Source organism: Canis lupus, chromosome 4 (genome assembly GCF_003254725.2).
Source record: "Canis lupus dingo isolate Sandy chromosome 4, ASM325472v2, whole genome shotgun sequence".
NCBI classification, from domain to species: Eukaryota; Metazoa; Chordata; class Mammalia; order Carnivora; family Canidae; genus Canis; species Canis lupus.
Window position 1 is genome coordinate 82,571,454 of NC_064246.1, and position 23,983 is coordinate 82,595,436.

General features: G+C 36.7%; 1 long non-coding RNA gene across 1 annotated transcript in view; it reads right to left on the minus strand.

Moving 5' to 3' along the window:
• The window catches only part of LOC112652667 (uncharacterized), an 88,337-nt gene that overhangs the window by 17,578 nt on the left and 46,776 nt on the right, over positions 1 to 23,983 (minus strand). The window contains exon 5 of the long non-coding RNA XR_007410432.1: positions 5,116 to 5,396. This is a non-coding gene — a long non-coding RNA (uncharacterized LOC112652667). The remainder of the gene's footprint in view (positions 1 to 5,115; positions 5,397 to 23,983) is intronic.

Genomic DNA, 23,983 nt, shown 5'->3' on the forward strand with positions numbered 1-23,983 from the left:
GGAATCAGGCTGTAAAAAGTGCCATTTTTTTCCCGTATGAATCCAAATTAGTTTCAGAGCAGGTGATGAACAGACATAAAGAGGAAAGTCCTTCTCCATCAGCAAATGTCTCTAGATAGTCAAACATAATGAGAAATCATGTAAGTACAGCAATTAAGGCAAGTGAGTGGTTTTAATGCTTAATGACTGGTTTTATTTCTAATTGAAGTCAAGGCAGAGTTATTGCTTAGTATATGCTCCTACATGACTTTTGACAGAAAGATGGTGCTATCATCTTTTTCTGACAAAATCTATAGACCATCTTAAATATTTGTTAGATATAAAGATAAGAGAAACAGTTTGGTTGATGATATTTAGATAGATATAGATAGATACAGATATAGATATAGATATATGTGAACAAAGCATTTACTTTTCATGACAACTCAATGAGATCATCATCATAATCATCACCAACATCATTATCATCGCTCCACTATTCTATTAAAAATTTTTCATCCAGTGGTACCTGTGTGGCTCAGACAGTTAAGCATCTGCCTTCAGCTCAGATCATGATCTCGGGGTCTTGGATCTCTCTCTCTCTCTCTCTCTCTCTCTCTCTCCAACAAAATAAAATCTTAAAAAATAACCTGGGGTTCAGGGGTGCCTGGGTGGCTCAGTCAGTTAAGCATTTGCCTTCAACTCACGTCAGGATTCCAGGGTTGTGAGATCAGCTTGTGTTGGACTCCCTATATAAAAGGGGGAGTCTAATTCTTCTTCCTCTTCTGCTTCTCCCTCCCTCTGCTTATGCTCTCCCTCTCATGCTCGCTCATTCTCTCTTTCAAATAAATCTCATTTTGACGATAAATAAATAAATAAATAAATAAATAAATAAATAAATAAATGGAATTTAAAAAATAATAATTAAAAAAATTGATCCAGAAAATCACATAGCTCTTCAGGATCAAATATTTTAACGTTTTTGTGATTGTGGTGAATGTTCATTTCTATCTAAAATGCATGTGCAAGAACACCTTTTTGTTTCCTCATTGAGAATGGTAAAGGGCCCAACACTAGAGCGTTGGCCTTGCTGTTGTGCTAGAGCTCTCCCTGGTTTCCTCATTAGTATCCTTGTTTTGCCTGAAGCCATAGGTCATGCTGTTTCCATTATGACCTCTGTTATAGGATCTTTTTTACTCTTACAATGGAAGTCACGTGGTGATACCCAGTGACTCTTAATATTCAGCTGCTATCTACATGCTTTCTGACAACGGGGATGTTTTGAGTTTTACCACATTGTATAGTTGTTGTTGGAATATATATTATCTCTGTATCTCTTCTTTCTCTAATGTAGGCTATTCCATCTTTCCAGAAATGTTTATGGGATGCCTTCTATGGATCAGCAATTGTTACATACATTTGGCCAATATAAATGAAGACTATAAGAACCTCATAAATGAGGTTATGCCTCCTGTTTGCCTGAGGTGTCACTGATGTTGGGGTTACTTGTATAAAATACTATGTTTTATTATACACATATTTTTATGATTCTTTGGTGCTAGAGATATAGCAGTGAAATAACACGGACGTGACTTCTGTTGTCATAGGGTTAATATTCCAGTTTTTTTTAATGGGGAATTGGTGGCAGATAGTTGGTAAATAAAAATATAGTAAATGAGGATAATTTAAGCTAATTACAAATAATATGTTGAAGATAAAACAATGGGTAAATTATTGGCAAAACATAGAATGACCATGTAAGAAAAAAGTAATTGGCAGGACATTTTTAAGGCCTTACTCAAGAAATAAGCAAAAATCTCATTCACCAGAAAGACATATTCATGAAAATAGCTTAAGCTGAAAATTAGGGGTCAAAAAACAACCAGAGAGATGATATGGCTTGTCCCTACTAAATAAAAGAAAAAATGGTATAAGAGAAACTGCAACACATTTTTAAAAAATACCTTTGGCTATGGTGTGAAGAATTGATTAGAGTAAGTCAAGAGTGAAAGCAGAGAGGTCAGCCAAGAGGCTCTTCTACTGGTCCAGAAGATGGAGTGGTTACAGGGACAAGTGTGGTAAGAGTGGAAATAAAGTAGAAAAGAGAGCATGATTTTTTTTTTCAAAGAATTTAGTTATTTGAGACAGAGTGTGCATGAGCAGGAAGGATGGGCAGAGGGAGAAACAGGCTCCCCACTAAGCAGGGAGACCAATGGGCTGGATCTCAGGGTCCTGGGTTCAAGACCTGAGCCGAAGTCAGATTCTTAACCAACCAAGCCACCCAAGCACTCTAAGATCATGGTGATTTTGATGGTGAAGTTAGACCTGATGTAGATTGGAAGGTATATAGGGTGTTAGTGAAAGAAAGCAACTAAAGATAGTTCCTTTGATTCTTAATGTGGTGTGTGTGTGCGTGTGTGTGCCCACACATGGTGATAATCTCCTGAAATGGGGAGTATCAATAATAAAATATTTTAAGGATAAAGTCGACGAGTTAGTTCTGAACATATTTATTTGAGATTCCTCTTAGAATTCTGTGGGAAGATAGGTAGATATGTATCATCTCTATCAGGAAAAACACATTGTAGTAGAAATGTAAATTTCACAGTTATCCACACATAGATGGTCACTATGGGACCAGAAGTGATCATCACTTCCGGAAAGATTTTAGATGAGCAAAGGAAACAAAAAGATGTCCTCTTGAGGACTTCCTGAGAAATCCCAAAGTGAGATGTTAAATAAAGAAGTAGGTGTCTACCGATAATCTTCAAATAGCTTCCTCATTAACTACAAAGTGAATTTGAAATATGTAAGTGTAAAATATAATATCCATGGCAACACAATCCACTTGATCTTTCTAGGTTTTCATACCATATTCCACCAAGCTGGACAATGTCTTAATTACGGCATTCTCTTTTAAACTGGCATATCTCCCATCCATGATACCATCTGACCTGAAATTCTCTCCACAAAAACCTTCACTCAGAATGCCTTCTTATTTTTCAAGATCGAGTTCAAATGAAATCTTTTCATGAGATTTGCTTGATCATCATAAGTTGTTATAATTTTATAGTTTCCTTATAATATAGGTAATAGAGAATTTATAAAATGTATCCATAACTATTGGTTTTTATTTATTTCCCTAATAGATTTTCACCAGTTAAAATGAAGTGATTCTATCTTGTTTATCTTTGATCCACAGAATGCAGGTTAGTACAGGTAACTTGTGTGAAAAATTATGGAGTAGATATTAACATTTGAAGTGGTTCATGCTCTTTACATTAAACTTTAGTATTAAACGTATGTTCTTATTATACAACAAATGATTTTATTTTGTGTCAAAACTTGACTTATCCCAAAGCTATTCCCATGATGTGGCTTTATCTATTGCATTCTAATACATTGCATCTCCTATGTCATAGAATTCAACTGAAATTATTAAGCCTTGATGATTTAAAGAAATTATAGCACAGCTCTGTGCAAACAATTCTCCTTACTGAACAGAATTAAATTTAAATATAACTTGGGTTGGTAATGTGTTTTAAAGCCATGAGAATGAAAATGAAGGTCACCAGATGCTGAGCAAATGAAATATAACAATACTGGGGGAAACTGATCTGAGTTAATAAGCATTTTGAGCTATATAATACTTTATACCCTATAATTGTGTTATCTCCTGGCATGTAAATATTTTTATTAATGTCAACTATTTATAGATATTTGATGAGTAGATAAACATGAATCAGACTAACTGGTTTTATTAAAATATGGGTTCCCAAATTGCTTTAGTGTTTTGAAAATTACTTCACCTATTTCTGTACTTGAAAAAAAATATTTTTTTAAAGATTTATTTATTTATTTGAGAGACAGAGAGAGAGAAAGAAAGAGTGGGGAGAGGCAGAGGGAAAGAGAAGCTCAAGTAGACTCCTTGCTGAGCATGAAGCCCACTGCAGGGCTCCATCTCACAACCCTGAGGTCATTATTTTAGCTAAAGCCAAAAGTCAAATGTTCAACCATATGAGCCACCAGGTACCCCCAAAATATTTTTGATAGAAGCCATTTGATCGGATTCATCATTATAATAAATTTAAATTAAGGAAAGAAAAAAATCATAATAGTTCATGAAGTCCTTGTAAAAACTATATTATGCAAATTCTGATTAATGTTATTCAACTCAATGGCACCATCAGCAACCACAAAGAGGTTATACACCTCTTACAATTGTCTTATTTTGCATTCCAAAGTGTCAAATAAATATATCAGTTACAAAAATCTCCACCTATTGGAAGGAAATATTATTAATTAATATTTTCTTATAATAATGTGGGAAACATGGAAATAAACACCAAAATAATCCTGATGACAATGATCATGATTATGATCATGGTCATGACAATTAAGATGATGACTACCATGATGATAAGAAATAATTCTCTAGTTTGAGTCTATCAGAACCTAGGACAAGTAGTTGGATATGGATATGGGTAGATTAGTTGAGAAAAAGTAAAAGTAAGGAAGCCGAGATGGGACAGAAGAAGAGATAATGAGACAAAGAGGAAGAAAAATAAATGGAGATATATTACTGAACTGTAGTCAACTGACTGCTGATCCCACCATGGGTCCTGTGAGGAACTGGATAGAATATGCCAGATTAACTGGACTTCCAAAGTAGGAAAGGTGGAGTTGCACGAGAGGCTAACCTCTCTACCCCTATGTCCATCCACCCCAACCCTATTTACTCGAGTCTTCCCTAGGTACAGCACATCTCAGTAAGTTTCTTTACATAAGAAAAAGCACAGAGACAGGAACACGTGGGTAGCTCAGCAGGTGAGCATCTGCCTTTGGCTCAGGGTGTGATCTTGGGGTCCTGGGATAGAGTCCTACATCGGGCCCCCTGTGAGGAGCCTGCTTTTCCCTCTGCCTGTGTCTTTGCCTCTCTCTGTGCGTCTCTCATGAATAAATAAATAAATCTTAAGAAAAAAAAAAAAAGGAAAAGCATAGAGACAAGAAAGTGAGAGTCTCAGCAGGTCCATGATATGAGACACTAGCAGAGAGACTAGGAACTCTCTATCACAAATGGAGCTGAAGAGTCAAAGGCACATGGTATAGGGCACAGATATTATGTGCTATACTAACCTATTAAGGATGCTGCTGCTGCTGCTGCTGCTGATGATGATGATGATGATGACAATGATATATAAGATTTGTGGAAGCTAAATTTATGGACAACTTAGTAACTTCGTTAAGTATACAGAATTAGGGGATCCCTGGGTGGCGCAGCGGTTTGGCACCTGCCTTTGGCCCAGGGCGCGATCCTGGAGACCCGGGATTGAGTCCCACGTCGGGCTCCCGGTGCATGGAGCCTGCTTCTCCCTCTGCCTGTGTCTCTGCCTCTCTCTCTTTCTCTCTCTCTGTGACTATCATAAATAAATAAAAATTAAAAAAAAAAGTATACAGAATTAGAAAATAGTGGAACAAGGATTCAACCTCTAGTCTAATTTTCAAAAGCCAGTGTTTCTGGCTAGAACACTATACATATTTTGTTTTGATTTGTTTTATTTTAATGTCTAATGAGGACAAAGACACATAAACATGGCAATAGTTGAGTCAACACGGCATAACTTCTACATTCTTAAGACTATATAATTAATCACTTAAAAACTAAATGGGATATATGTCAATAATTATTCACTATGTTGTTGGCTATGCATTTTCTGGTTCCAGTATTTCCCAAGTACAGAAAATTAGTTCTGATCATCATTATCTCTCCCAGGAGTGTTGCCTGCTGGGGATTTATTTGATGTCCTAAACTGAAGCTCAAGCCCTACTGAGATAATTAGTAAGATAGACTTTACATAGCAGTGTGCTATAATTTCTCCATCGTGATTCATAATTCCAGTATGTGGGCTAATGAGCCATTCAGAGGTTAAGTATGTCTTGTTTAACTTGACAAAACTTTTTTACATTCATATGCCTTGATATTGCATCATTAAATGCTGAAATTCTAATTCCTCCACGTATTCTAATTTTTATTTATACAAAGCTAGCTTCAATAAAATATGGTACTAATAATAATACAAATCACTATAAAAATTGAATCAGATACATAACTATATTGCAATAGTGGAAAATAAATATGTTTTAAGAAGTTTTATTACAACTAAGCTGATTTATTAAAACTTTGAAATTAGGATAGTTGATCTAGACAGAAGTATAAAATACCTCTTTGGCACCTGCAAGTCCCTTGACAATTTTCACATTTGGCTCTTCTCTTTCTCTGGAGGTAAAAAATGACTATAAGGTTCTCTTCCTTCCTTCTTTCCTTCCTTCCTTCCTTCCTTCCTTCCTTCCTTCCTTCCTTCCTTCCTTCCTTCCCTCTTTCTTTTTCTTTCTTTCTTTCTGAGTACATACAATTGGGATTGAAAGATAGATATTGGGAGTCTGGCATGAAAAAAACTGGAACTAAATAAAAATGGATATACCCTTCACCATCCCCAAAATGCTCATTGTGTGAAACAAAACTGGAAATAGAAATAAAACAGTGTATTCAGCTCCAGAAGCTCTAAGTTTTTATTTTTTATTCTCTTTCCTCCTTGGGTCACAGGCTCATGATTGCTAAATTGAAAGTGCAGTAGAAGAGGAAAGATGTCTGTTTTTGTTTCTTTCTCTCTCCAGGTAAATTCTGATATTGTGTCCCCCTAATCCTTTCCGTCTTCCCATGAGGCTATAGAATTCATTGTTAAATTGTATATATTTGTTGAACAAAATGGTTATTTCTTTCTTCATCTTTTTCCATTTTTATTGCCTTATCCAGACTGAAGTTGTTCATATGAATGAGTAAAAGCCCAACTTTTATGCTGAGATAGTGCTTCAGACAAACTGAAAAAGAAATCTCAGAATTTGTGATTAGGGTGGCAGCTGCTAGACACCAAACAGGATACTATTTATCTCTTTAAAAATTGTTTAAAAATGAGTTAAATTTAGCTACTGTGATACAGGGAAAGAGTAAGAATGCATCTAAGACACACAAACACACATACACAGACACACACAATCTAACTTAATCTAATAATTGTTTGATTTGTGTGTATGTTAGACCAGCATGAGGAATGATTAACTGAGGGGAAGAAAACATTTAGTTGATCTTACTCATTAAAGATGCTTCATCAAATGCTGTGAAGGGAATCTCTGAGAGTGTGATGGAATTAACTCAGGGGAATCGAAAGTATCTTTTCTTGATCTTGTGATGTCCAATAAGGGCAGACAGAGTGGGTGTTTTTGTTTGTTTTAAAGATTTTATTTATTTATTCATGAGAGACAGAGAGAGAGAGAGAGAGAGGCAGAGACACAGGCAAAGGGAGAAGCAGGCTCCATGCAGGGAGCCCAACGTGGGACTTGATCCCGGGTCTCCAGGACCAGGCCCTGGGCTGAAGGCAGTGCTGAACCACTGAGCCACTGTGAGCAAGGCTGCCCTTGCTTGCAGTGAATTTTAGTACCTACCGGTTTTTTATCTATTTTAATTGCATCTGAATATATGATATTCATTCACTGACTATTTGTCCTATCCCTTTTTATGGCTCTGAGATAATTATAAAAAAATAAGAATTGAGGATTCTTTAGCAAAGGAAGATAATAGAATTTTTTAGCTTAATAAGACAAAAATATAGAATAAAGCATTTAAAAAGCCCAGTCGAACCAAAGACCATAGATGTGATCTAAAAATATATTTATACGTAAATATAGCATAAATCATAAATTAACACTGAATTTATGAATATTACCCCCATGCTGTTCTTTAACTTATAGATTTAGATATGGATATCCTGCAATGGATTGAATGTTTGTACTGCCTCCAATTTCATATGTTGAAGCCTTAATCTCCAGTGTGATGGTGCTTGGAGGTAGGCCCTATGGGAGGTAATTGAGTTGAGATGAGGTCATGACGGTAGGGACCCTATGATGGGATTAATAACCTTACAAGAAGAGAAAAAGATCAGAGTTCTCTCTTTCTCCCACGCACTCCCTATGGAAAGGTCATATGGGGACAGGCGGAAAGAGACGTCGACAAACCAGGAATCTACTTTGATCTTGGACTTTCCAGCCTCCAAAAATTGTGAGAAATGAATGTTTGTTGTTTAGGCCACCCAGTCTATGGTATTTTGAAATAACAGCCAGAACTGACAAATATAGAAGTTGGCACTGAGAAGTGGAGTGCTGGTGTAACAAGTAGATAAAAATGTGGATGTGGCTTTAGAAGTGGATAATGAGTAGAGGCCAAAAGAGTTTTGAGGTGCATGTTAGAAAAAAAAAACTAAGATTGCTATGAAGGGACTGTTAATGATGATCTCAGTGAGAGCTCAGAAAACAAAGAGGAGAGCTAGGGAGAAAACATCCATCTTCATGTAAACCACTGTGTACATATTATAGGATGAGATAGGGACCACATGGGTGATTCTGAAAAGATCTCAGATGGAAATGAGGAAAATGTTATTGGACAATGGGTGAAGGTCAGTCATCACCAGAAAGTGGCAAAGAATTTGGCTTAATTGCGGTTTAGTGTTTTACAGAAGATAGAACTTGCAAGTGATAAAATTGAGTGTTTTACTGAGAAGAATTCTAAGCAAAGTTTTGAAGGAGCAGCCTGGCCTTTTGACTGCTTAGTGTAAAATGCCAGAAGAGACAAATGAATTGAAGAAGGAATTTTTAAGTAAAAAAGAAACATAACTAAGAAAATAAAAAAAAAAAAAAAAAAAAAAAAAAAAAAAAAAAAAAAAAAAAAAAAGATGGGGAAAATTGGGATCCCTGGGTGGCGCAGCGGTTTGGCGCCTGCCTTTGGCCCAGGGCGTGATCCTGGAGACCCGGGATCGAATCCCACATCGGGCTCCCGGTGCATGGAGCCTGCTTCTCCCTCTGCCTGTGTCTCTGCCTCTCTCTCTCTCTGTATGACTATCATAAATAAATAAAAAAAAAAAAAAGAAAGAGTGGGAGAAAAAAAAAAAAGATGGGGAAAATTCTCAGCCTATCCTACTGTAAGAAGGAAAGAAAGAAAGAAGAAAGAAAGAAAGAAAGAAAGAAAGAAAGAAAGAAAGAAAGAAGAAAAAAAGAAAGAAGAAAGAAAGAAGAAAGAAAGAAAGAAAGAAAGAAAGAAAGAAAGAAAGAAAGAAAACATATAGAGAGAAACTGTCTAGATAGTTATAAATAATCTCTTTACAACCCTATTTCTTGATATGGGAAACTTGTGAACCAGAGACTCACGCCGCCACTTCAGCAGGAGCGCTGCCAGTTTGAATGGAAGGAGGTGGATTTACTGGAATTAAGGAAGGCTGTTGGCCTTGGATTCTGCAGGGCCCAATGATAAGCTACTCTCTTCTGCTGCAACTTGTGCTATTTTTCAAGAAAAGGGAGGGGTGGGCCCAAGGCAATTCAGAGACAATCCACTGTTGCTGTTAAAAGGCCAAATGGACTCCAAAGATTTGGGGACTGAGCTAGCCTCCCTCGGAATCACCCAGATCTGATGTAGGCGATGTCCAGTTGAGACTTTGGAATTGAGACCTTACCATTGTTGGAACAGTTGAGAATTGTGGGGTGGTTGGAATGAAAGGGATGCATTTTGCAGGCGAAAAGGACATTCTTGTGGGGAAAGAGGTAGGGATAGAATGCTATGGTCTGAATGTGTCCCCCAAAATTTATATGCTGAAGCTCTCTAATCTCTGTTGTGATGGTGTCTTTTGAGCCTGGTCATTTGGGAGGTAATTTGGTTTAGATGCAATCAGGAAATTGAGAATCTCTGAGGAAATTAGTGTCCTTCGAGGAAGAAAAAGAGAACAGAATTGCCCTTCTAACTGCTACGTGAGGATACAGCAAAAAAGGCAGCCATAACCTGCAAAAAGGTTCTCATCAGAATTTACTAGTGCCTTCATCTTGGACTTCCAAGCCTCTAGACGTGAGAAATAAATGTCTGTTGATTAAGACACTGAGTTTAAAGTATTTTGTTATAGCAGCCCAGCCTCAGCCGACTAAGAAATACACCAAAAATATAGAGTTTGATTTGCATGTCTAAAATTTTAAGTGGTATGACACCCTCAACAGTACCATTCAACAGAAATTTCTGTGACAATGAAAACGTTCTCTATTTGGGGCATCCAGTATGGCAGGCACTCGTCCTACCTGTCCTGTTGAGAATTGTGAAATGTGGCTGCTGAAACCGATGAGCTGAATTTTAGATTGTATTTTCTTCAGGTAAATTCTATGTATTTAAATAACTATATGTGGCTGGTGGCCAACCAGAGTGAACACCACAGTTTGCATACTCCTGAGCTGCATTTTTTTTTTATTTTAATCTTGGGAGAAGAAATATGTTTCCTTTGTCATAACTAAGATGCCTCCCCGCTTGTTATTGGTCCCACACAATGAGTAACAACAATTATTATACCTCGTAGTAGTACGCTTATTTTATATTCTAATTTGGACCAAGTTTCTCATAGTTGGACCATACCTTTTTTTTATCTTACTATGTCCTAGAGACAACTTATTATTCCTATATTCTATGCATAGTAGTTCGTAGCCTCAAGTGAGCCAAACTCTCAGGAACATTCTCTATTTTAAGAACTTCATTGATTTCTGGCAACCTGCTTACTGAAATATATATCCTCCTGCTCAAGGCCTTCAGTGGAGTTGTTATTCTGGGCTTTCCTTTGACTAGTTTGCTGGGTTGTTTATACTGTTTCTGGATACTATGTCATCTCCCTGGTTTACTCTCTGTCTTTCTCTGTCCCTCTGTTTCTCTCTGTCTCTTTTTTTTTTTTTTCTACACGTATCTTCCTAGTTTATTCTCTTAGTTTGTTACCTGTATCTTCAAGAACTTTTCTAGGAAAACTGTGGGTAAATTTTCTGAATCTGTCAAAGGAAAAAATGTCTTTTTCTGCTCATATTTGGTTAATATTTTGACTAATTATGAGTCATGTTCCTTTATACCTTTGAAGGTGTTGCTTCATTGCTTTCAGCCATCAAGACTGACCATGTTTAATCTCTCTGAAGCCAGTCTGATACATGTCAATTTGTTGGTAGACTGTTTACTTTCTAGAAGACTTAATTTAGGATATTTTATCTTATTTTCTGAAATTTCACCTGGAGTTTACTTATCTATACCCTTTCTAATTTCACCAGGTTCTTTGAATTTGAAGCTTTGCATTTTTCTTCAACTCAGGAAATTTTTCTGGTACTAACATGTAACATCTTCTGCTTTCTCTCTCTCTCCCTTTCTTTTTTTTTTTTTTTTTAATTTATATGTACTCTCCTGAAAATTGCTTTAAGGCCATTTCTCCTTTGCTTATCTTAGTATTTCTTTTTAATTTTACATTTCAGAATTTCTCAAATATCAGGCAATTCTCATGAATCCATTTGTTTTTAAGAGTGAAGAGAGAAGAGCCATGGTAAGTCATCAGATTTTGTCAACTTTCTTTTTTTAAGATTTTATTTATTTATTCATGAGAGACACAGAGAGAGGCAGAGACACAGGCAGAGGGAGAAGCAGGCTCCTTGCAGAGAGCCTGATGTGGGACTCAATCCTGGGACTCTATGATCATGCCCTGGGCCAAAGGCAGGCATTCAACCGCTGAGCCACCCAGACGTCCCATATGTAGTCTTTCTATTAAATCTCCCTGTGATTTACCACGCATTGCTCTTTCACTTAGAGAAGTACCAAAAGAATGAAAACAGTCATGGGTTTCAGCAAAGGAACATAAACATGACTCCATACTGAAAGATCCTTCTTTAAGTAAAGAGGGTCCTAACAGAGGCCAAATTCAATATCCAGAGCAATGCAATTTATGACAAACAAGAGAGTAGGCAAAAACTACTCAGATTATCCCATTTGAAGATTACCCCATTTCTATAGTAGTGGAGATTATAGTAGTAAATTTGTTGCTGTCGTAATTGTTGTTGTCGTCATGTTTAAGTAAGCTCCCTGTACAGCCCAACATGGGATTTGAACAGACAATCTCGAGTTCAAGATCTGAGCTGAGATCAAGAGTTGAAAACTCAACAAACTAAGCCACCCAGGTACCCCCCAGTAAGTATTTTTGAACAGAGAAAAGTTATTTCTTATTTACTACTACTTGAGAAATCAAGGAGAGTAAGACCCTCAGAGTCAGTATAAAAGTACAGTGAGGCACTGTAGAGTGCTGTGGGCAGAGTCCAGATGACCAAGAGTTAGAGAATATCACTGTAAGGAAAAATGGCAGAGTGAGAGCTCACATTTTCTTTCCTCCCTTCCTCAAAAGCAAAAATGTACACAAGGTACTCACTGACTGCAGGAAGGAGGTTGGCTACCAGCAGACAAAGATTTAGATGGATTACTGAAGGGTGAATGGCAGATATAATCATAATGACAGATACAGCAGCTCAGAGCTTACAGAAAGAATGTTGAAATGGGAATGTGAGCTGTTCATTTTTCATATTGAAGCATGATTTTCTTGTTCTGTATCCCTCAGTCCCTCTTTCTCCATAGTTACCTAGTCAGTGTAAACCAAGAGCAAATGTGAGGGAAGTGTTACTAATTAGGTTCATAGACTCAATGATTAATCTTACCAGAGTTGAGTAGGATGTCCAGCTCTACCCAATTTCCCCATAATTCTATATGTAGTAGAGGATTTGCTCCAAAATAAAATTTTTAAAAATCTGTATTTATGGGATCCCTGGGTGGCGCAGCGATTTAGCTCCTGCCTTTGGCCCAGGACATGATCCTGGAGACCAAGGATCGAATCCCACGTCGGGCTCCCGGTGCATGGAGCCTGCTTCTCCCTCTGCCTGTGTCTTTGCCTCTCTCTCTCTCTCTCTGTGACTATCATAAATAAACAAAAATAAATAAATAAATGAAAATAGCTATTTAAAAAAAAATCTGTATTTAGGGGCACCTGAGTGGTTCAGTCAGTTAAGCATTTGTCTTCAGCTTAGGTCATGATCCCAGGATCTTAGGATGGAGCCTAGCATCAAGCTCCCTGCTCAGTGGGGACCTTGCTTCTCTATCTCCCTGACCACGACTCATGCTCTCTCTTGCTATCTCTCTCTATATTAAATTAATTAAATAATTAATTTTAAAAAGTATTTTTATCTGTCCCATTCTGGGGTCCCCAAAGTATGAATTATATTCCCTGAGTAGAACTGCTATTATTTTGGCAGAAAAAGTATTGATTACCCATCTTAATTCTGCTCTTCTTATACATCCTAATGTCTTTGGCACATTCTAACCAGAAATTAGCAGTAAAGTCAGAGAACATTTGCCAGTACTGCCTTTCTAATCAGCATGACTTGTATATAAGTATAGCCACACAAAGCAAAAGATCAGAGTCTACAGTAGAACAAATAACATGGAGAAAAAAATTATCCAAGATTCAGAAGAAAGAAAATCAGTGATTATTTTCAACGAGATTCTATTTGCTTTTATAATATAATTTGGGCTAAGGAACAAAATGTGGGAAAAAAACAGAAATTAAGTGATAATTGATGAAAAATATTTTATGCAGAATCAAAAAGAATAAAGAAGATATTTCCAAATTAGGGAGAAAAAAAGGGGAAAAAGAAAAAAAAACCTGAAAAGGAAAACTAAATAGACATTGCAGATTAATCCAGCAGAATCAAAATAAAAAAGTTCATGCAAGTTCTAGTAGTAGAACATATATTTTAATGGAGAGAAAAGCACATTATTAAAAAACAATGAGGATAAAGAAAAAATTATTTGGAGTGAAAAAGCTGGCCCAAGACCAAATTTGATGAAAGAAAAAAAAACTAAAATCCCCAAACAAATTCTCATGATATTCCTTGATATCTAAAATACAGAGAGGATTATAAAAGCCCCCAGAAATTATTAATTTAGTTATACTAAATCAATTGATTGTTAGAATGACCTTAAACTATTTATCAGAAAATAATATTAAACATGAGATAATAAAGCATTATTTTAATATTTATCAGAACATTATTTGAAATACAGAATTATATAATCATCCAATATAACAATATAATATAATGATAAAAAGAAGCCTTTTTATTATGGGAAAATTTAATGAATCTTGCTTATAATTTTGTGAAAAACTGAGAATGTACTCAACAAAAGCAAAATACAATTCATGGAGGAACAGTTTGGACTCCAAGAAGAATGGAACTAATCCTAATGTGCAATGAAAATAAACTCTAGGGTGAAATTTGACCTTAAAAACATTTAGAAGTGCTTTAAAATATGATTATAGAGAAATGTAGGGAAATCGAAAGGGGGAAAAAAAAGACAACAATGAGCATAGAGCAGTTACCAATTTCAGTGGTGATTCTTATAAAAAGTAACCACCCAAACTTCCGTGTTAGCACACACAAATATTTATTTTTACTCACAAACCTATAGTCAGCTGGGTCATTTTTCTGGTAGTGACTGGACTTTCTAGAAAAATTGTGGGTCAAGTAGTCAATTTTTCTGATCTTGGTTGGGGCCTCTTAAATATTAGGAGTTGACTCTAAGCTGGTCAGCTAGAGTGGCAGCTGGGACAACTGAGCTCTTCTCCACATGCTCTTTCATATCCAGCATGTTTGCCAGACTTATTCTCATGATGAACTTCTTATCCAAAAGAAAGATCAGGAAAGTGCAAGACTTTGAGATCTACACACCAAACTGGCACACCATAATTTCTACCACATTTTCTCACAGGCCAGTCCAGACTCAGATTCAAGATCTGCTATCTCCTGACAAGATTAACTACAAATTCACATAATGAGGTAATAAGGGTACTGACACAGGTTGGGTGAAGAATTGGGAACATTTCCCACATGTACCAGGAACAAAATTAGTTAAGTCTGAAAACTCATATATACCCATTGAGGGCAACATGGAAACATTTATTTATAGATGCAAATATGTGCATATGGATATCCTGTGTAATAAACTGTATTTTAGGTACTAAAAACTGGGAAAAGTTATGGGTAATGGAAGTGTGCTGAATTCCCTTCCTTTCAAAATAAGCCAATATACTTTGTACAAGTTTCCCATATCAAGAAATAGGGTTGTAAAGAGATTATTTATAACTATCTAGACACATATGTGATACATTTCGTTTCATTTTATTATTATTATTATTATTATTAAGATTTTTTATTTATTCATGAGAGGCAGAGAGAGAGAGAGGCAGAGACATAGACAGAGGGAGAAGCAGGCTCCCTGCGGGGAGCCCGATGTGGGGCTCCATCCCAGGACCCCGGGATCACCACCTGAGCCAAAGGCAGGCACTCAACCACTGAGCCACCCAGGGGTCCCCTTATATAATACATTTTACAATACAGAAAACTTCCTCTGAGGTAGAGGTCGAAAGAGAGAAGGTGGGCAGCTTAGATTCTGTGCATGATACAGTTCTGGATTATTCGAATGAACTTTTTTTGTGTATGGACATGTGCAAGGATGACTTTTGCAAAATAAGCATTTTTATTTTAAACAGAGATGGTGGGTGTACACCATGTGTTTGCAAATATGAAATTCTATCAGATACGGTAGGGAAGAAGTAGAACTGTGGCTTGAGGGGAAATAGGGTCAAGCCAATGCTGTTTCCAGCTGAGAAACCCTTTCCACTTCCCCAAATGGCATATTCATGAGATTGCATATGTATTGCCTGTTCCTACTCATTATATTTCACTTAAGTGTGCTACAAGACGCTGGGCATTTTTATAGATATTCATAAGGGGCATGTTGTGTAATTTTCTTTCTCATTGCTTTTGGCATTCTATTCATCTATTCCTAGCGTGGGACAAAATGAGATGAATGCTCTGTTCCCCACTTTGGCAAATTCCTATTGTATTCAAAGGAGAAGAAACCAGCCAGCGATTGGGAGAGACTGTATTAGATTCTTTTTTTTTTTTTTTTACTGTATTAGATTCTGAAATATAAAACCTTTATTTATCTTCTAACGTTTTTAGGTTTTATCTTTTTGGAACACACACCCTTGTGGCTTCCTTATCTGACTGGAATTCCTGATACCAACACAGTAGCCTTGATTTAATAATGGCCTCTAAGCATCATTCTTACACTTTTTCAAGTAATTGATTTTAGTTTCTCAGATATTTATACATGTCATTATTCCTTAAAAGCCTGAGGGCATTAGAAGTATCAGGCATTGTATACCTTTCTGTCTTATTAGATGTATAATTACATTGTTTGGAAAAGTTTTAATAATTAAAAACATCGTATAGCAAAATTAAGTCAAGGAGGTGCTACAAAAGATCTAAAGATGTCATGTGACACAAATTCAATTCTTTCTAATATTCTTCACCTGATTCATGGCATCTAAAATGGTAAGGATGTTCTCTCTCCTCCATCAATCACTTTTAGGGTACTTTCCAAATTGTTATTTTCGTTTTCTTACTTCTGTCTACATACTCCTGGAAGCTCATGGAATCCTGGAGCTAGAAGCTCATGCCTTAAAGGGTGTAATTTTACAATTATAAAAAAATATATTAAACATAATGATTAACCAGATTTCTCCTGCTTAAATATGGTAGCTCATTGTCACAGGCTGAACGTGTCCCCACAAAATTCACGTGCTGAAGCCTTAGCTAACTCTCGGTACGTCGAAATGTGACTGCTTTGGAGATAGAGCCTTTAAAGAAATGACTAAGTGGAAATGAAGTCTTTGGGGTGGGCCCTAATCCAACCAACTAGTGTCCTTACAAGAGGAATTGTGGACGCCCAGAGACAAGAGGAAAGGCCATTTGAGACACAATGAGAATGTGGGCATCTGCAAGCCGGAGAGAGAGAGACACACCTCAGCAAGAAATCAAACTTGTAGACAACTTGGTCTCAGACTTTTTAGTCTTCAGAACTTTGAGAAAAAAACTGTTGTTCAAAATAGTCTGTGCTATTTTGTCGTATTATGGTGGCCGTAGCAAGGAATACACTCACCAATGGGAAATCCACCAGTTTTGATTTTCTTTGGGCCGTGGGCAGGAATATGTACAGTCCAAGCTGGCCAGCATATAGTTGCCTGGCTACTAGAGATTTGTTTAGCTAAAAAAATGAGAAGGAACATTGAAAGAAAAAAATGCCAAAAACAATCTTTCTCTTTTGTGTGGGAAACAGGTGTTAAGAAAAACAGAAATGAGCTTATTTATGCGTTGTACCTTTGTCTTAGTTTCTGGAATAGGAGGTTTTACTTGCATTTTGGTACTGACTAAATAAATTCCCACATCTCATCAGGAGCTTTAGAACATTGAGCAATGATCAAATATTTATTTTAAGCTGCATTTGACACGAGAGGTTTATTTTTCTTTCTCCTAATATAGCTTTATGCCTCAATTATAATGTAAGCTTTTTTAATGTTTAACTTTAAAAAATGAAGCAATGGGGAAAAAACGGACAATATTCATGATCACTGAAATATTTTCTTTTGCTAAAAAATGTACCTGTGATGCTCCAGCCAAATAAGTCATCTTGAGGATATGCAAGATTCAGCAAATGTCCAAGCTCAAAATTCTACTGTGATGGTAACTGAATACTATGGATTCAGCAACAGCTCTGCAGGAGGGGTAGCTAAATTATTTGATGGTTTGTAAGAGCAGGGGAAAAATGCTACTAATAATCAGTAGATGTTAGCATACAAACCCACCCGACATAAGAAGCATAGTGCTGTCAAAAATAAATTTGTTAATTTATTAACAAATTAACAAGAGTAAGTCGTAAGCACTATTTTGCTTTCAGATATTTGTTCCGTGATTCCTTGGATCCATTGTTTGCTTGGTTTTGAGCTAAAAACCGCTCCTTTCCTGATACTCTTCCTGAAATTTCTCTCATTGTTTTTCAGAGTAAATTATTTTCTGTAGCCCGAAGCTCTGTTCAGTACTGGGGAATTAATGATGGTATTGGCATAGGTGAGTCTCAATTTTACCAACTGTGTGACACAAAATACGTCTGCTGTTCAAGTGTTCAGTGCTTGTTGGTCTGATTCTGTTTCCTTGCCTTTGCTAGTAATACTGATATGATAAATTCTGTTAAGGAGACAGCATGGATTGGGTATCAGTTCAGTTCAATTCAAGTGACATTTATTGAGCACTGATTAAAAGCCTTGGTGCTAAAAATACAAGAAGAAATAGATATGCTTCTGCTTTTAAAGCTTCTCAACTAAAAGGGATAACTGAAATATATGAATGAAATGCTCAATTATCCAGTATTTGTAAGATTTCAGAGAAGGGCTGAACTGGATTTGATCTTTGCTTACTGATAAAATGATAAATCTCATATAAATCCATTTGAGCATGTGAATTTTAAGATAGGTAAAGATAAGCCACCATTTTCAAGCTTCAAGTTGGTTGCAAATATTTCTTTATATGTAACCTATTAATCAAAGACATGGAAATAATCCTTTATAGTCCTCCATACATTCCCTGTGCCTCTTAGAATGTAGTTTTCCATGAATGATTAGATTAATTAGCTCCCTATGGCCATTTCATGCAACGTGTCTAGCCTTCTTTGAGCCACTGTGAGTACTCAGAATAAACGGAAGTGAATCTCCAAGACCGTGAGCTAAAACTCCAATCCACCATGAGTCTCTTCTAAATTTCCCTATCAAATTGTCATCTAGCCTGTGCTGGAGACTACCCCACATCAGGAACCCTTCAAGCAGATCATCAAATTAATGAACAACTCTAACATCGGAAAGTTCCTCCTTAATTGAGCTGAAAACTGCCTCCTCTTCATTTCCAACTCCTGTTCCCAGTTCTGCCTTACAAAGCAGTGGTTTCTTGCAAATGCCAGCCCTTTCATATTTAAAGCTATCATCCCCCTATTTTGCCTCCTCTAATTCTTGAACTTTGTCTTTTTTTAATCATCCCACGTTCTTTTCCTAGTCTGGATACAGTCTAGTTTCTCCTTGCCTGACATGCAAAAGGCATGATGATGTACCAGTAGCAATAAGGTTTACTGTGAATATCTTAGGAACAGAGAAACATTGAAAAATACACCATCACCTAAGCTCTCAGTAACCCACATAAAGGAGAGCCTGGGTCAGGCACACAGGAGAGTGCTCCAGCAAAGCACAATTTTATACGGAACTTGAGGTTAGTTTAGAGAATCACCCATCAATTCTGCAAAAAGGGGAGTTTTCTGATCCAGGAGATTGCTTTTTTTTCTGATTGGAGCCTAACTAAAGAACTTTATATACCAGTATTGCTGGAATCAATAAAGAGACCTTCCCACCCTCTCCAGGGCTTGCTCAAGCTCACACCAACAGCCTTCTGCTAAATGCCATCCAGCCACCAGTGCCATTCAAAGGACCAATGGCTTGCTCTCCTTAGCTCCCCTAGGCTCGAACAAATATTCCAAATTGAGTTCAAATAAAGAGATTGATCAATCTCCTGTGATCTGGAAATCATTTTTCCCACTAACTCTACATGGACTCATTTCTAGCCTCTCTGCTATTCTGGTGTCTGAAATTGAGGTTTCCCACCCTTAAGAAAGTTTATAACACTTTCATTTTACATATATAATTTTAGTTTAAGTGCACTTATCTAATTTAAAGTAAAATGCTTTCAAAATAACGTGACCTAGATCTCAGAAATTTACAATTTAATTGTTTCACCAGTTTAGTACATATTTGTGAGTTTTACTCTTTAGATCTGTTCCATTCCTTCCAGGAGATTTTATCAGGAACTTACTATTTCCCTGGCATTGAGAACTATTGTAGCCTTTGACCTACACTGGAGCTTCTATCTATACCTACTGCTATGGCCTGAATTATGTGTCCCCCAATACTCGTATGTTGAAGCTTAACCATCATGTGACTGCATTTAGAGATAAGGCTTCCCAGGAGGTGTTTAGAGTTAAATGAGGTCAAAAGGGTAGGGCCCTAATCCAATAGTACTGGTGTCCTTAAAAGACGAGAAAAGGACACCAGGGCTCCCTCCTCCCCTTCTCCCCACTCTGAAAGCTCACAGAAAAGAGGCCATTTGAAAAGAAGGCCATTGCAAACCAGGAAGAGAGGCCTCATAAGACACCAACCTGCCTGGCATCTTGATCTCAGACTTCTAGCCTTCAGAACTGTGAGGAAATAAACTTTCTGTCATTTAAGCCACCCATCCAATCAGTGCTATTCTGTTTTGTCAGCCTGAACGGACTAACGTACCTATCAACACACATGTAGTATTTTAGCATGGAAATTCTTGGAGAGGTAACCTTACAAGGTGCTACGAAAAAATGCGATAAAGAAAGGAAAATGTAGGGGAAATACGGCACACCCTAAAAACCAGAACATTTTCATAAGTATAACAAATAATGCAACAAACTCAGCCAAATGATTGCATTTTACTGGCATTCCAAGTATACGTCTTAAAGAGAGCTCAGTATTAGATCACACTCCTTGTGATGCTTAGATATTACGTTTGTTTCATTTGGAAGAGGATTATAGAATTTAAATAAAGTCAGAATGAACAATTACCAGGGAGATGGGTATTATTCAAAGTTGGAAATCTCTTTGGTATAAACTGAAAAGATATTCCATGGCAAACCTTTTTTTTCTCCCCAAGTGCAACTAGAATCACTGAAGTTTTCTACTTGCAAGTTTATCTACCCAGTTGCTCCATAGGTACTGGCCTGGACTCATACTATGCTTAAGTCTTAGACTGAATTAACTCCATTTGCCAAAGAGCAGGATTCAGTGTGCCTGAGATCATGGAGGCTGGATGTATTTTCCCCATGAACATGTGTCCCAGGAACACAAAAGAAAACAAAAGAAAGGAAAGAAAGAAAAAAGAGAAAGAAGAAAGAAAGAAAGAAAGAAAGAATGAAAGAAAGAAAGAAAGAAAGAAGAAAGAGAAAGAGAGAAGAAGAAAGAAAGAAAAGGAAAGAAAAGAAAGAAAGAAAGAAAGAAAGAAAGAAAGAAAGAAAGAGAAAGAAAGAAAGAAGAAAGAAAGAAAGAAGAAAGAAAGGAAGAAAGAAGAAAGAAAGAAAGAAAGAAAGAAAGAAAGAAAGAAAGAAAGAAAGAAAGAAAGAGTTTGTTTTCTATTCAGGAATAGGAACTGAAAACACATTTTTCCAAAGACTTACAGATGGCCGACAGACACGTGAAAAGATGCTCAAAATCATGAATCATCAGGGAAATACAAATCGAAACCACAATGAAATATTATCTTACACCTGTCAGAATGACTAAAACTCAAAAGACAAGAAATATAAAGTGTTGATGATGGGGCGCCTGTGTGGCTCAGTCAGTTAAACATTCAACTGTTGATTTTCACTCTGGTCATGCTCTCGGGGTTGTGAGATCTCTCTCTGCCCTTCTCTCCACTCCTCACCTCTTAAAAAAAAAAATTGTTGGTGATGATGTGGAGAAAAAGGAACCCTTGTACACTGTTAGTGGGAATGTAAATCATTACAGCCACTGTGGAAAACAGTAGGGAGGTCCCTAAAAAAATTAAAAATGGAAATACCATATGAGTCCATAATTTCACTACTGGGTATTTACACAAAGAAAACAAAAACACTAACTCAAAAAGATATGTGCACTCCTGTGTTTATTGTAGCAGTCTACATAGTCAAAGCATGGAAGCATTCTAAGTGTCCATCAACAGAGACATGGATAAGGAATATGTATATCTATATGTAATATCCATTTTATATATATATATATATGCATCTATGTTATATGTATGTTACACAGCCATAAAAAAGGATGTGATCATGGCATTTGCAAGAACATAGATGGACCTAGTGGGTGTTATGTGAAGTAAGTCAGAGTGAATAAGGCAAATTCCATTTGATTTCACTCATGTAGAATCTAAACAAAATGAATAAAAAACAAATGGACAGCAGAATGAGATGTATAAATAAGAGAACAAACTGATAGTTTCCCGTGAGGTGGGGGGATGGGCAAAATGGGAAGAGGAGTGGGAGCTCCAGGCGTCTGGTTATGGAATGGAAAAGTCACAGGAATGGAAGGCACAGCATAAGGAATATAACCTGTGATATTGTAATAACCTTGTATGGTGACAGATGGTAGCTACACTTGTGATCATAGCATAATGTAGAAACTTGTCAAATCACGATGTTGTACACCTAACACTAATATAACATTGTTTGTCAGCTATACTCTAGTAAAAAAAAAAAATCAAGAAAAAAAAGAAATGGATCTACCTTCAAAGTTTAATGCAGCTTCCCTCCAACCACTCTTGCACCCTCCCTTCCTCCACACCAATAGTCTTATTAATTTTATGTATACCTGGCTTAGAGTCACACCGTAAGGGAATGGCTCTAACACTTCAGGGGGTCCAGGAGCCTGGGCTCAATATGGTAAATGTGTAAAGTAAGAAGGCCGTGAATGTAGTAGGAACTGGTGGTCTAGAATGAAATATTCTGGATGATGGGTTACTGCTGTAACCTAGTGCACACCAGCATTTACTGTTTTGATAGGAGATATCATGATCTCGTAATGAAATTTTAAAGCAGTGGCACACAGTATACCCAGGGGTTATTGATATTTCAGTACCCAAGGTCGAGAACATCCATATGTTCTATTCTATGCATCCTTAATGCATATGAATACACCAAATCGTTACACCAGAAGACTTAAGGACATCAATATTGAAACAGCCTTGTGCCCTCATAAAGAGTGACTCATTTCTTGCTAAAAGCCAATAGATCCGTCTCTTGTTAGTTGAGAAATTCTGCTCCTTTATATTAGGTTTTGAAAAGTTGACTCCCTTTGGCTCCCCGCTATATGGTTATGAAACACTCCGCGTGGAAATAGAAATCTTTGGCCCAGGGCAGGGTGGGGGGTGGGTGTATTATCAGGAATCAGTGACTGACCTTCCCACTCTATTCAAATCAAGTGGTGGGAATTTCCAGGGCTTTCACCATTCCATTGTTAAATGTGTTTCACAGACAAACAAAGCCTCCGGGAAAACCATTCAAATGACCTAGTTTTCTAATGAGAAGAGTAGCTATCATCTCCAATAATGACATCATATTATCCTTTTCAGCAGACACAGATTCATATCATTAAAAACTATGATTACATCCAAGATTCATAGGACTCTTACCTGGAAAGTCTTTCAAATGTCCAATAATCTTTCTCTTCCTCTCATGGCACTTTTCTGGAAGTTAATACAATTGTCATTCTTAATTCTATCCTTTCTTTGTTTAAAAGAGAAAACTTTTGGTTTTGATCTTTGCTGCTTCATATACAATGGTATAATATGTCTAATATGAAAGGGTATTCTCAAGTATTCATGGAAAATTCTCCAGGATAAGTAACAAACAACCCTCAATAAGTTCATGCAAAGTAAGTTCTCTGGCCAAAATGGAATGAAATTAGAAACAATAACAAAGAGAAAATCGAGAATTTCACAAATAATGTGGAAGTTAAACAAAGCACTCTTTAAAATCCAATTACTCCAAAATGAAACCATAAAAGGAATTAGAAAATAGTTTGAGATGGTTAAAATGAAAACATAAAATATTAAAGGTTAGAGGATGCACTTAAAGCAGTGTTTAAAGAGAAATTTATTGTAGTGACCATTTATATTAAAGAAGATTATTTTAAGAGAGGGAGAGAAAGGTGGGGATGGGTAGAGGGAGAGACAGAGAGAATCTTAAGGAGGCTCCATGACCAGAGTAGAGCCAGGCACTAAGCTTAATCACACAATCCTGAGATTGGGGTGTGAGTCAAAATCAAGGGTCAGACGCTTAACCGCCTGACCCACCCAGGCACCCCTAAAGATGAAAAATTCTTGAATCAATACCCCAATCTTTCACTGGCCACAACTAGAAAAAAAAGACCAAACATTTTTAAGACTAGCATGTTACTTTAACATGCAACACCACACATGCAAAAGCAATGCAATTATTAAGATCAGATCAGAAATTAGTAAATAAAAAATAGAAAAATAGAAAAAAATCAATAAGACCAAAGATCGGTTTTTTGAAAGGGTCAACAAAGTTTATAAATCTTTAGATAGAATGAAATGAGGGACATCACTGCTGATG